Source organism: Macaca thibetana, chromosome 14 (assembly GCF_024542745.1).
Source record: "Macaca thibetana thibetana isolate TM-01 chromosome 14, ASM2454274v1, whole genome shotgun sequence".
Lineage (NCBI taxonomy): Eukaryota > Metazoa > Chordata > Mammalia > Primates > Cercopithecidae > Macaca > Macaca thibetana.
In genome coordinates this window covers 116,800,388-116,812,912 of record NC_065591.1, presented here as the reverse complement: position 1 = coordinate 116,812,912, position 12,525 = coordinate 116,800,388, and the positions used below count along the sequence as shown (strand labels likewise).

Here is a 12,525-nt window from a genome sequence, read left to right as displayed (position 1 = left end):
AATACTTAAAACATAACATTTAACTGTGTTACAATAAGCAGCAAAACTGATAAGATGTTGTCCCTACCTTCAAGGAGATTTCTGACCATGCACCCACTTCTGTGTCCTCTGCCCTGGGCCCTCTGGCCTGCTTGGGACCTCTTCCCTTTGTAAGATGCATGCCTCTTATTTGCTTGCTTGTTTGTTTTTTAGGGACAAGAGTCTCCCTCTGTCACCCAGGTTGGAGTACAATGGAGCAATCATAGCTCACTGCAGCCTCAACCTACTGGCCTCAAGCAATCCTCCCTCCTCAGCCTCCTGAGTAGCTGGGACTACAGGTGTGCATCATCATGCCTGGCTAATTTTTTAAAATTAATACTTCTTTTTGCAGTGGCTAAAAACTATTTTGTACATATTTCAAGTAATAACTCTAAGTTCTTGACTATAAGTGCTCAGTCCAAAGTCTGGCCTGAATGAAGCTGCATAAGAGACGAACAGCTTTCTACACAAATATCTGGTGGAGGGAAGCAGAGAGGGGAGTGAGAATCCAAGGACTGCAGGATGTCAGGCCTGAAAGACTCCTCAGAGAGCCTGTAGTCCTCCCTCGTTCACAGAGAAGGAACACTTGTGGGGCCCAGAGAGGGGCAGTGGCCAATAAAAGGTCATGCGGTTGAATTATGATGTCCAGAAAAGACAGAACTGGGCTTTGTGAACAGCCAGCATCAGGAAACAGTAGACAAGTTGAAGGCTGACCTGGGGGCCTGAAACCATGGCCTGCAGAGAATCCTACAGGAGGTTCAGAGGGGGCCCATTCAGGAGCTGCTCAGGATGCAGATGGCTTGACTTTGAGGGGAGGCCTGGACAAATCAGACCACATCGCCCTTCCCTAGCGTCCATGGTAATGGGAAAGAAGAAGTTTTAATATAAGTAGAAGGGGGCGCTTTGGGGCTGATGGGGAGGGGCTTGCACAGGAACTGGCATTTTCTGAGCATTTCTGATGCACCAGACATTGTGTGAGGTGCCTTCTTGTGCATTCTCTCATTTAATCTGCACAGAAGCCCCATGAGGTAAATATGATGACCACAATTACAGAAAGACAATGATGGTAAGAAAACTTAAGTGCCTGGGCGCAGTGGCTCATGCCTGTAATCACAGCACTTTGGGAGGCCAAGGCAGGCAGATTACTTGGACTCAGGAGTTACAGACCGGGCTGGAGAACATGGCAAAACACCATCTCTATAAAAAAAAAAAAAAAAAAAAAAAAATCAGTCCAGCGTGGAGGTGTGCACACCTGTTGCCCCAGCTACTCAGGAGGCTGAGGCAGGAGGATCACTTGAGCCTGGGAGTGGAGGTTGCAGTGAGCCGAGACTGTGCCACGGCACTCCAGCCTGGGTGACAGAGTGAGACCCTGTCTCAAAAAAAAAAAAAAAAAAAAAAAAAAAGAAAAAAGAAAAGAAAAAGAAAAGAAAACTTAAGTTACATAACTTGCCCCAAATCTCACAGCCAGCAAATGGCAGAGCTAGAATTGGAGTCTAGGTTGGTCTGGTTCCAAAGCCTAAGTTTCCTCAAGGAACCAGAGGGCTCCAATAACTCTGTGTTCACCAACTGAGAAAAGGAGAAATGTCTCTCCTAAATGGGGATACAACAAATGCTGTTCCCTTCCTGAACCCTGAGTATGGAATCGGCTCCTTTACCCAGTCCATGCCTATCCAGGTACACTGGCTGGCTCTTGAGAACTAGGGTTTATGTTTGCCCAACAGGACTTTGAAAATCCCCACCTCAGAGGATATCAGCATCTGGGACTCCCTTTCCCCCCAGCAGAGTTCCCACAGTGCCAGGCTCGGAAGAAGATGGGCTAGGACCTAGCGTGAGTGCAGGGAGGAGAAGGAGCTGGAGTCCAGGACTCTTGATTTCCAAGCTTTCAGTCCCGAATCTGTCCTGTACCAACCTCAAAGGCATACGACCTGCTCTTGCCACCCCTCAGACACCTGCCCCCAACCTATGTCTCCCTAGGCACCTCTGCCGCCACTGAGCCCTGACTCTGGGAGAAGCAGGCAGGCCCAGGAGAGTATATATGTCAGTTAGGGTTTGTCGTTTACACGTGGAGATCATTAACGAGACTTATTTTTAAATTGTAATTGCAAAATGTAAATGCTCCCCAAACTGATGTGTAATTGCTACCCCCTCCACCCCAGCCCTTCCCCTCTGGTGCCAGCTTTGCAAGGAGAGAATTAGAAAATAAAAAGGGGGTGGATTATGTAAGCAAAACGATTTTAAAAAAAGAGAGCGAGAGAGCTAAGAATTTAAGTGAGACAGCTGGCAGCTTCTCTGATTGCCACACTTCCAGCATTAGCTGCAAAAATTGTCCTTGCCAGTTGCACCCATCCAAGCAATAGTGTCAACTGTATTTAGTCCCTAGAACAGACCATACTGTCACTCACTTGGCAAGACAGTTCAGTGGTTTGTGTGTGTGTGTGTGTGTGTGTGTGTGTGTCGGGAGTGAGAGGGCGAAGGTCAGGGGTGATATTTGAGATTGCCTCTACCCCATCTGTGGAAGCCTTCCATTCCACAGGAAGACATAATTCACAGCAGGATTAGCAGTCCATCAACCCTGTTACCCATATTCTACCCTGCAGGTGATGGCAAGAACACCTCCATTCTCCATTCTCCCAGGCTCAGACTGTCTTCTTTGGACTCCAGCATCCGCAGCCTCAGCCTGCAGAGAAACAGGACTCTACAGGAGGGTTCAGCAGGAAGAACCTCAGTTCTATTCTCAGTCCCAGAGAAAGCCACTGAACTTGGGCATCAACACACTTCATACAGGTTCACCAGGTGTAGAACCCTTGTCCCTTTTTGTACCTTCTTCCCATCTTCTTCAAGCCCTGTCCACAGCTGCCGTCTACAGTGAACTCCTTGTGACATCACTCTGCACATAGACTCCAAATGTTGAAAAGGCTCAACTTGCCCCCGAAACGGGCGTCGCTCAATCCACACTCAGCAAAGTCTTGACCCGCTTAGATACCCTCCCCTCGGCTTCCATGGCGAGGAGCCACAGCTCTCCCATGCCGCGCACCCCTCGTTGACCTAGAACACAGAGCTCCCCAGACAGGAAGAAGCACAAGCATTGCTGCCAGTCTGTCCTCAGACATGTGGTCCTCTGAATAGACTAGCTGCCTGGGGAGCTGGGCAAAGGGACATTCATCTTTGTGGTTAACTCTCCCTTGTTCCCTCTCTCCAGGGAAACTAGCTTTGTGAGGAATTTAGCAATGATTTCTGCCACCGAAATGGAGTCTGATGTAAGGTCATGGTGGCCCTAAGACATCAGGGAAATTTACAAAATCCTGGGCAAGGTCCTTTGGAGTTGGGGCCCAATCTCACCATAGCACATCCAGCCTTTATCATAGCATACTGGAAAGAGGAAAGGGTTGTTCTGGATAACTGCATTTCTAAATCTTTGCCTATATTGATACTTACATCTGTGAGATCATGAAGTTACTTAAGGGGATTAAAAAAAAAAACCCTATCTGGCCAGGCACGGTGGCTCACGCCTGTAATCCCAGCACTTTGGGAGGCCAAGGAGGGTAGATCACGAGGTCAGGAGATCGAGACCATCCTGGCTAACACGGTGAAACCCCGTCTCTACTAAAAGTACAAAAAATTAGCTGGTGTGGTGGCAGGTGCCTGTAATCTCAGCTACTCGGGAGGCTGAGGCAGGAGAATGGCATGAACCCAGGAAGCAGAGCTTGCAGTGAGCCGAGATAAAAAAACAAACAAACAAACAAACAAAAACAACAAAAAACCCTATCTGATAAGAGGATTAAATGAGATTCTTTATTCAAAATGCTTTATACATTCAAAAGAACTGTTTCCCTGAGTTCATCAGAAACACCTGGAATGCAGTTTCCATTCAAAAACACTTGGGGTGCAGGTTCCTGAGTCCTAATCCTGACTCAAAGCATCAGAAGCTCTGGCTTTAGGGTCCTGGAACTGCATTTTTAAGGACCCCCCTTCCCCACCACCAGGTCATTCATGGGTGATAATGTTTGCTCCGGAGGGTGGTACAAATGTGATCATCATCCTGACACTAAGCAAGGCCCCACCTATCGGTATCAACAGCCATTTATTGTTCACAGAATACATAGATGAAAAGAGACAGGAATAAGGCTCCTCCTCAAGGAGCTAAGGAGGTGACATAAAGACCTGAGAATAATCATACCATGACTGGCTTTCAAGGTTGTTCATGTTAAGTGTCAGCTCATGTTCTGAGCTGGTTCTAGAGGTCTTCAGAAGGAAAGATAACCTTTCCTTGTTACATAAAGATAACATGTAACTATATGTTAAAGGACAGAAGAGCATTTCTTACTGTTCAGGTGATCCCAGGGGTCTCTGAGATGGTCCTCAGGAGAGTCACTCCCCTCTTTCTACTTCCAGCTGGGCCAGAATTTCTTCCTGTCTGCTAGAGCCAAAGCACCTGCAAAAAAGCGTAGAGCAGCTCTCAGCAGGGAAGGCAAGAATTGCAGGGGTGGTCAGAGAAGAGGGGCTCCCAGGCTCTGCTCTCCCCTTTCCAGGCCTCTGCAGGATGTCCTCTATTCTGTAACTTCCCTTGCAGCCGTTTCTCCTGTATTTTCCATTCAACTCTCTCTCAATGTGGTTACTGAGGCCCACGGAGTCACTGTAGCCAAGCCCTGGTCTCTGTTAAACACGCCCTATTGTTGCCCATCTGGCTTCCTGTCACCAGGAGTGCCTGCGGCCCTCTCCCCCAAGTGCGGGCAGGTGCCTGTGAGTGATTTCTGTGGTGCTGGGAAGACCACAGCTGACATCTTGTATTAAGGCTGTGGTGAAACTCAGAGGAAGGGGGGACAGTGGTAGAGTTGTCAGGTGTGTGGATGCAAATGATAGCAGCCTTCGGCTGGGACCTGGAGAGACACTGGGGGTAAGGGTGGGTGGGGAGGTGTCCAGGGCAGAAGGGAGGAAGAGTCGGAGGGGAATGGACCCAAAGCAGCACTTAGCACTAAAGGACAACCTGTGACCTCAAGGTGGCTTTGGCTGCACAACTTATTTTTATTTTTCTATTAAAGCGAATTAATTTTGTTTGTCAATATTTGAAATGGACCACGATGTTGGTGAATGGAGGCTGGGTGGTCAGCACTTCCATAAGGTCTGACTGGACACTTCTCAAACAGTCCCATCAATTTCTCCTTGTGGATGAGTTGCTAATTGGACTTCAGTGAGGCTGTGCTTGGAGTCAGGATGGCGGGGTCAGGGGAGGGGGCTGCTCTGAGGCCTGGCTGCACTTTCAGAGCAGCATCGGGAGAACCGCTGGCCAGGAAGGCCAGCCCTATACCAGAGGTAAATGCATCTTTAACATTAACAGTTCCTTCCTAGTTAACACCATCTTACTCTCCCTGTAAAAACACATTTGCACCTCAGTAAAGAATGTAATTAACTGGTGACATGACAACAAGAGGAGCGAAACAGTGGCCCAGGCCAGGAGCTGCAAGGGGTGGTGGTGGTGGGGTGGTGGAAATTTAGATATTTGCCTGAACAAGACTTTCTCATCCTCCCTTCTGGTGTGTACGCGTGTGTGTGTGTGTGTGTGCGTGTGCGTGTGTGTGCGCGCGCGTGTGTGTGTGTCTGTGTGTGTGTCTGTGTGTGTGTGTGCACGCGTGTGTGTGTCTGTGTGTGTGCGTGTGCGTGTGTGTGTGTGTGTGCGCACGCGTGTGTGTGTCTGTGTGTGTGTGTCTGTGTGTGTGCGTGTGTGTGTGTGTGTGCGTGTGTGTGTGTGTCTGTGTGTGTGTGTGTGTCTGTGTGTGTGTGTGTGCATGCGCGTGCGTGTGTGTGTGTGTGTGTGTGTGTGTGTGTGTCTGTGTGTGTGTGTGTGTGTCTGTGTGTGTGTGTGTGTGTCTGTGTGTGTGTGTGTGTCTGTGTGTGTGTGCGTGTGCGTGTGTGTGTGCGTGTGCGTGTGCGTGTGTGTGTGTCTGTGTGTGTGTGTGTCTGTGTGTGTGTGTCTGTGTGTGTCTGTGTGTGTGTGTGTGTGTGTGTACGCGCGCCCACGCACTGCTGGGAGGTGAGGGTGGCAGAGAGATAGCATCCGGGATCCTGAAGGAGGTTTGAATTCCTGGTGGCAGGAGAGAGGAAGTCGAGGGTGCCGGGAGGTGGGATGAGCTGAAGGAAGCAAGGATAAGCAGGGTGGTTTGTGAATTTCCATTAACAAAAGCTCTCTGGATTAAAACAAAAACCTCTCCCTTTCTTGCACCCCAGGCTCCTCCCAAGAGCAAATAAGGGACACCAGCCATTGCCTGCCCTGGGCAGCCCCTGGGAAGAGCCCAAGAGATCAGGACCAGCTCACAGGCATCATCGTGGTCCAGTTACTCCTAGCTTGTTCCCTGCACCAGGCTTCTCCTCCATGTGACCTTGTCTGTGAACTTTGTGACTGACTCCCAGTTCTGTGGCCACCCCAGCAGCAAACCTGGGCAATATGCCTGATTCCTCCCTCCTCCAAGCCTCATCTCCTTTTCACTCCTCCATCACTATCCCACTTCTCATCCTCTTCCAGGCAGGCCTGAAGATATCTTCCCTCCTTTCCATCCCCAGCGGCACAAGCTACAAAGGACCCCTCTCCCGGCCATGCTCCTCCTTCCCACCATCGGCCCCACAGAGCACCCTGCACTGCTGCTTCCAGGCAGAGCTACCGGGATAGGTGACTTCATTCATGCTCTTCAAGGTCTCGTCCATGCCAGGCACTGCCGACACAGCGTGAGTGCCTCACACCTGTAAATGGGCTTACAGTTGTGGCACCACCCCCGCCAGAAGTACAATGACTTCCAGCTCAGAGAAGGCCTTCAACACACGTCTGCTCATTGTCTAGATTCCTGCTCAGAGAAGGCCTTCAACACACGTCTGCCCATTGTCTAGAAAGCAGCTGGTCCCGACTGCCTTTCTAGACCCATCTTCCACCCTGCACCAGTGGCTCTCTACTCTCCAACCACTCACAACACCTGCCATTCTCCAAACCTGTCCACAACTTCCCACTCCCCTCAATGCCCGATTCTATATTTCTATCTGATCAGATATTTCTACCGGAATCATTCTTCATTGTTCACGCAAACATTCTGGCTGCTGCCTCCACAGCCAGAAGCAATTTTTCCTCCTCTGTGCTTCCAAATAACATGTTGATTGTCATTCTCTAAAAGCTCTAGTCACATCCTGTCTCATGCTATGGTTATCTTAGATATCTTTCATCTCCTTCCAAACTATAAGCTTCTCATGGGCAGAAGTCCTATCTTAAATCTGTAAAATTTTTTCAGTTCACAAAGTACTTTCACATGTAATATCTTCTTTAACTCTTAAAGCAAAACCTGTAAAAATAGGTATTTTAATATGACGATTGTGTTACCTTTAAAAAATAGCAAATACTTCTTGTAAAAAATAGATAAATAAGAGGAACAATGTTAAGTTAGTAGCAATCCTACAATACAAATATAAGCTACAGTTAATATTTGGAATAAAATGCTTCTTTTTTAAAAGCAGTATCATATTTTCATACTGTTCACTAAATAGCCTTTTATATTTAACAACATATCATAAACACCTTTTCATGTAGGAGGAAAATATAATTTTAATGATTATGGCATTCCATTTATGGGTATACTATAATTACTCAGACAAATTCTTCACATTTGTTGTTTAGATTATTTCCAGTTTTTGCGATTATAAACATGTAATGACTATTCTTGCAGCGGACTCTTACTCCAGACTTGACAATTTTCTTAGGATACGTTTCTGGATGTGGAATTGCCAAGTCCAAAGGTGTGTTCATCTTAAGGGATTTTTACAAATTACTTGCAGGAAGGTCACACCCATTTACGTCCGTCAGCAGCATATGAGAGGCGCCCTTCCCCTGCCAGGTAGTTGCTCTGATTTTGTAGACGTGGAAAACGAGGCTTAGGAGAGTCAAGCACAGGGCTTGCCTAAGAAAACAGCCAGCAAGTGGTGTATCTTCTGACTCCAGACATTTGGTTCTCCCAAGCTCTCTGCTTCTCTTTGCCCTTCTGTTTCTTACCAATCCAAAGAGAGTGCTTGCAGTAGTAAGTGCTAAATTAATGTTGCACTCACCGAAGGAGAGGCAGAGGTGGCTGTGCCCTGAGTGGCAGGGTGGGACAATCCTGGGAGCTTTGCTAACATCAGCCTTTTCCAGGTGTCTGAGGCTGACTTGGCAAATGGCAGATCTGTTCTTCGGTAGCTTTTTACTACTCCCTCCTGCCCTTTTCTGGGAAGGTACAAATTGCTTCAATTTAGTCCCCATATATTAAGAATCTACCTTGTGCTGGTGCCTGGGCATCAAAGACAAAACACACACACTATCTGTCTCTGTCTCTCTTTCTCTCTCACTCACTCTCTCTCTCTCTCCCCTGCTCTCTCCCTGTCTTCTAGGTGCTTACAGTCTAGTGGGCAAAACAGAAGGTAAAGAAATAATTGTCACCTACAATGTGTGTGTGATGCTGCTTCTGACTGTCAGCCTCCGGATCCCACAATGGCCGGAGCAGGGCTCAGGGCCAGGGTCAGGGTTGGGGAGGGGAGGAAGCCCTGCCTGACTCCAACCTCTGTCTCCTTCATTGTGTCCCTACTGGTGCTGGGGGTCCAGGGCTCCCTCTGACATCCTGCTGTAGCCATGTGTTCCTTGTCTTTCTGCTCTAGCTGAGCCTCTGCTGTCCCCATCCCAAGACGACCCAGAGGAGCTAGAACTCCTCAGAGAGGAATCACTGCAATATTAGGGAAAGAAGCTGACCCTGCTCTCCTCTCAGGGATTGATAAAACACATTTGAGAGAGGAAGGACTATCCAAGGTGACACCAGCACGCCCCCATGCAGGGCACCGCTTCAGGGCTACAATATACTTGGAATTCTCCTTCCCAGAACTGATAACTGCCAAGTTCTACTTGTTTCCCAACAGCCTACAGAAAGCTACAAGGCATAAATACAGTCTGTAATCTCCTTCCTGTCACTGCCAGCGATTCCGCAAAGCACAAGGGGGACCACTCACATGACAGAGAGCCAGGCTGGCAGGGAGGAGGAGACCCCTGATGGCCGCAGCCATCCTCCCAGCCTCCAATCCGCCACTTGCCCTCCACACTCAAGCTGTGTGCCCCTTTCTAGATTGCAGGCAGAGGGACCCAACACTCCCCTTTTTGTCACCATGCAGAGCTCTTCCTCTGCGAAAGCTAAGAAGCAGCACAGCAGGCAGGGCCAAGCCGCAGAGGCAGACAGGAAGTCAGAGAGAAATGGACGGATGGGAAGACACGGGGCTGTGTGACCCAGTGGCCCAGATGGTTTGGGGGACAAGAAAGGAAGCAAGAGCTTCAGATTGAAGATAAAGTTCCTCTGTCCTCACGACCTCCCCACCTCCAGCACTGTGGCTCCCACAGGCCTCTCTCTGCCTATCTAAGTTCATTCTACTGGACCCCTCTACAGACATGAGCTGGCTTCTCCACAGATCACCTTTGCTTGTTTTGCCAACTTGTGCTTAGGCTTTTTGCAGATGAGTTGGATAGGTGAAGACTGAGCCTCTGGAATCTGTGGCCAGAGACCCAAACCAAAGCTTGTTCCCTGTCCACTCTGGGAAGGTTACCCCACTCTGGTGTCTATCTCAGGAGCATAAAATGCCAAGGTTCTTGCCCCAGTTGGCCCAAGAGCCTAAAAAAGAATCTCTTCTCACTCTGGAGCCCACCGAGGGCCACTTCTTCCATGAGTGCAGCGATGAAAGTGTGGTTTGCCTACACGGACACCCCAGCAATCCCTAATAGCTGATGTTTGTGAATCCTCAGGCTTCACCTCCCTGCTGGCAGGGGTGAGCCATGGAGGCGTGGCAGCCAGGACCAGCTTTGCCACATGTTTGCTCTGTGATGTTGGATGAAATATGCCACCAGTTTGAATTCTGTTTCCTCCTCATCATACTGGTTTTCATCATTGCCATCGATAAACAAGGGGCTGGGCCTGACAGTGTGACATTCTCTGGTCTCATTCTCTGGCGATGCTTGACCAGCTGTTAAACTCAATTGTCATCCCAGGGAAAGCCTCAAATTTCACCAAAGCAATGAGGCTGATCTCAAAGAGACCAGATGCCAATCCTTTAGAAAGAGGGGCTCTTTGGAAGCCAAAATAATTCATTGACTTATTTATAATGTTTCTCCTCTACTCAAAAGCTTATAATGGCTTGCCAGGGCCTAAAAGACAAAATTGAGATTTCTTAGCTTCCATTCTTCCCCTTCATTATCAGCCTGATCCTACCAATATTACCTAACCCCCCACTACTTTCAAATCTGAACCTTTTCTCCAGCCAGGCCAGGCTGCCACTGCTTCATGGCCAAGCACACCCCGTGTGAGCTCCCTGGCCCTCCTGGCCCACCTGCCATGCTTCCCTTTCCTCCTTTGTCCAGGTCCCTTCCAACCTGCAAAGACCAGCTCAAGTCCTGCCTTTCTGCAGCCGAATGAACTCAGCCTCGGCAAGTTGCCCCTCACCCTATTACCGACCCTTGATCTTACTTAATTTCGTGAGCCCCTGCTTTGTGCATGAATTTTAATCTCCTCAATGTCATCATAAGCTTTGGATTGTGAGACTTTCATGTTTCTCTTATTCCTTCCATACGTACCTAGGTTAGTACTGTGCCCATGGAGATCATGGAAAGTATTGTTCCTGTCACATGAAGAAGAGTCACTACTAGAAAATATTAAATCAGATCAATGCTGAACCAGTTCAGTTGATGGTTTGCTTATTTAGTTATTATTATTAATTACCAAAGGTATCACAGTTCTCTATATTTCAACGTGTTCTTGAATTGAGAGCTGTTGACTAAACTATGTATTATTTTGCATGCTTCCTGCACTAATAGTAAGTGAATGTGGGAGAGAGAATACAATGGGCGGAAAGGTGAAGTCAGACAACCTTGAATTCCAATCCTAGGTTCCCGTCTTCCAAGCTGTATAAGTCACGGTTTTCCTACTTCTGTAAAATGGTTACAATAATACCCAACTCACAGGATTTGATGGTATTACATTAGACATGTGATATGCTTAGCAGATAGCAAAGGGCTTGGCAATGACGTAGACTAAACCTTTCATAAATGATGACTATTGTCATTAGTGACAACGATAGCAATAATAACTTGTTTAGATCATCTAGCAGAATCCTACTCATCCTCTGAGACTCAGCTCTATTAGATTTTCTCTCAGGGCCACTGAGCCCCATACAGAGCGTCTGTCATTCCTTCCTTTCTGCTCCCCTAATACCTGGGACCATATCTCCAAGACAAAGTCCAAAGTCCTTAGCCATGAACTCCAGGCTGTGTCACTGAATTATCTGTTCCTAGGTGTGTCCCTCCCACTAAGCTCTGAGTTTCCAGAGGGCAGGGATTCTGTATTCCTCACCGTGCACTTCCAGTCCTGGCCTAGCATCAGGCTCAACGTGCATCTATTAAATGAGGGAAAGAATGGATAAGCAGGAATGACAGATGCAGTCAAGAGACCTGGGCAGCGTTTGGCCAGTCAGAAATTTTCTTTCTGGAGAAAGGGGCCTGGGGGAGAGACTGGTAATTAGGAATGCATCATGGAAAGCAAATGTCTGCTTTAACTCAGCTAAGACCAGCCCACTTGAAAGGGACTTTAGAAAAAGCCTTTCACTTGCCCAGCAGGATATTTCTTATTTCTTTTGGGGAACCTTCAGCCCCATCGGAAGACTTTGACATTGAACACCTCTGCAAGGCCCTGCCTGTCTCTACTTTCCTTACCAAACTCAGCTCAGCCTCCTTCTCTCAATCTTCCCCTCCCATCCCTTTCCCCAGTGGTCAGACCCTCAGCCTCGGAGTCCCTGCTCTCTCCCCGAGCCAGCCTGCTTGATGACTCTGGCTTCCAAGGCAGGTTCCCCAGCACCAATGGCTCTCTCCAGAAGCAGGTGAAGGTCAGTGCATCTTGGTACAATCTGTTTGTTTTTGCCTCTGCCACCAGATAGAGCGAGCTACATTTTCCTCCTTTCCATCTCCATGGCCACATCTCAGCTCAGCAATTCCCTCCTGATCCATCTCCCTGGGGGCTGCTGCATCCTCCACAGGCTGCACAAGGACCGTTCCAGCAGCTTAGAGCATCCTATGCACAGTTCTCTTCACCCTTAGCCAGCCACATTGTGATCATCTGGGTACCACTCTGCCACCCCACTCAATTATATAATCCTAATTGGAATCTCAAGCCTATAGAACTCCCCAGAGCCTAAGATGTATTTTGTACATATAAGGTGTTCAGCGTATTTGCTGGACAAAGGAGTAAATACATGTATATATTCAGCAGAGGGCATGTGGAGTGTATAACACACCACATGCTGATCTCCTTTACGAAGAACTATATTATCCAATTTATTACTGAGGCCTTGCAGCAACTTTGGAAAGTAGTTATTATTAGTCCTATTTTTAAAAAGGGAAAACTGAGGTTAGAAAAGTTAAGTGACTGGCCCAAAGACACAAAACTGGTTAAGGGGTGAAGAGAAAGGGTGGAGTCCAAA

At 48.1% G+C, this 12,525-nt stretch overlaps 2 protein-coding genes across 8 annotated transcripts in view; one reads left to right on the top strand and one right to left on the bottom strand.

The window, feature by feature from the left end:
* HEPACAM (hepatic and glial cell adhesion molecule) overlaps positions 1 to 12,525 on the top strand; it is a 543,784-nt gene that overhangs the window by 110,967 nt on the left and 420,292 nt on the right. The gene's annotated exons all lie outside the window — the stretch shown is intronic.
* The window catches only part of PKNOX2 (PBX/knotted 1 homeobox 2), a 329,979-nt gene that overhangs the window by 96,877 nt on the left and 220,577 nt on the right, over positions 1 to 12,525 (bottom strand). For 6 of the 7 annotated variants that reach the window (XM_050755704.1, XM_050755705.1, XM_050755701.1 and 3 more), the window contains one exon: positions 4,343 to 4,450. The exons of the other annotated variant lie outside the window; for it this stretch is intronic. The gene's annotated coding sequence lies outside the window, so the exon portion shown is untranslated. The remainder of the gene's footprint in view (positions 1 to 4,342; positions 4,451 to 12,525) is intronic. 7 annotated transcript variants of the gene reach the window in all.